This window comes from Moschus berezovskii, chromosome 14 (genome assembly GCF_049115385.1).
Source record: "Moschus berezovskii isolate FMDL1 chromosome 14, NW_MosBer_1.0, whole genome shotgun sequence".
NCBI lineage: Eukaryota > Metazoa > Chordata > Mammalia > Artiodactyla > Moschidae > Moschus > Moschus berezovskii.
Window position 1 is genome coordinate 85,177,582 of NC_142473.1, and position 1,956 is coordinate 85,179,537.

Sequence of the window (1,956 nt, forward strand, 5' to 3'; positions counted from 1 at the left end):
TTGTGCAATTATGAAGACAATATGTATATCTGATTCTCAACAAAGAAATATGGGGACAGCAAGCGTACCAACAAAAGTACAAACAACAATAAAGTCAGTGACGCAATCTTACGTGTTGCTGTGATCTTACTGGAAATATGAGCTTTAGGCTGGAGACAAGATTTGAAAACATGCCATCTTGTCTTCAAATACTGAAAAAGCTCTTATGACAAAGGGCTGTTGTGAACAACAGTGGTTTCACTTTTTTCACTGAGCAGCCCCAAAAGACTTATGGTGTCCTTGAGGATTTCAGTCATAAGATCCTTTACTTAAGCTAAGAAGGTAAGGATATTTTCAACAATTAAAAAATTCCAAGAGTAGTTGCTTTTGGAGGTACAAAGATCTACAACATTTTAGGGGACCCAGACAGGCAATGATTGGATAGCAATTTAACAGCAATATTTCAGAACAAATGAGGAAAAGAAGTGGAGAAATTTATCAGCAGAACTTGAGATTCTGTCATCTTATTAAGTATGTTATTCTAATTCAGAGTAAGAATTATTTTCTCAATTCCATCTGAACATAATTCAAGATGTAATGAATACAGAGCCTATTAATATGGATAAATCAGTGTTTTTGACTCATTCAAGAGGAAAAGGAAAAGATGAATGGGTTATTTCAAATGACCAACAAAAAGTCAAGGTAGAGGACACCATGAAGGTCATCTGAGCCCTGGAAACCTCACTGCTCAGTGTGAGTCAGCTGCACCCGCATCACTTGGAAGCGTATCAGAAATGCAGAATTTGAAGCACCGCTCCAGTTTATCTGAACCTACCTGAACATTTTAACAAGATCCCCGGATGATACATACACACACTAAATATTTAAGCACAAGTATAATCACTCACATCTCCCTGCATGTGGACTTCCCCGTGAATCACCTGTGTAAACAAGGGCACTATGAAACGTCATTGTCTTATGACACTGAACAGTGTTAAATATAAAATCGAATTCCCTTCATAGCGTAATCGTGGTAGGCCAAAGCGTTTGCAGTGGCATATATCATCTCTGCGTAGGGACTGTGTTTGCCTCAGTCAAGTGGTGACTGTCACTCAGGGAGAGTTCTTACAGAAGTCTAAGCTTCCAACAGAAGCATGAGCCATTTCAGGTTGGATGTTTATTTGCTTACAAATTAGCTCATATAACATAGGAAAAATAATGAAATACAGTTTTTAAACAATCAGTTTTGACAAAGCGTATGTCAGAAAACCACCAGCAGTGGAATACCAGTCAAGTTACACCCCTAGATCCTCATTAAAATGGAGAGATTTGTGAATATTTTAACAAATCAAATAGGCCAAATTAACCCACTATCCATGTTTAAGAATCACTTGTTTAGTGTGAAGCATACAAGAGAATATCTAAGTTAAGCTGTTCTATTTGGAGGGTTTTGAAAACTAATTTTGACCAAGTACTCATCATATCATTTTATGAATCTGGTTTATCAGCAAACTCACCTCTTTGGTAAAGTCCTTTATTCGTCTATTTTAATTACTTCAGAAAGATACCAAAATGTGTGGACTTCCAGCCTCAGACAAGAATAATTATCTCTAATGCACTGTTCTTTAAGCACCATGAATTCTTACTGTGTTCCCTTCGAAATGGGTGACCTCTGTCCTGATTCACCTGGGGTCTCCTAACACACACGAAATAATTCCTCACCCTTTTCTGGCTCCCATACTGCACAGTATGATGCACATATTTTCCTTGAAAGTTTTGAGTCAATTGCACTTGATCCCCAAAGAACCCTGAACCTCAAGGGTCTATATCCATAGAAGAGAAATTAAAGTAAAACAGACATTGAGTTTGATCCAATATTATCTTACAATGGGACTTTTTTCTCAAAGGAAGATCTCTAAAGAAAAAAAAAAAAACCTCTCATTTTGGGACCATCTTTGAAAAGTGAAGCCGATTTCT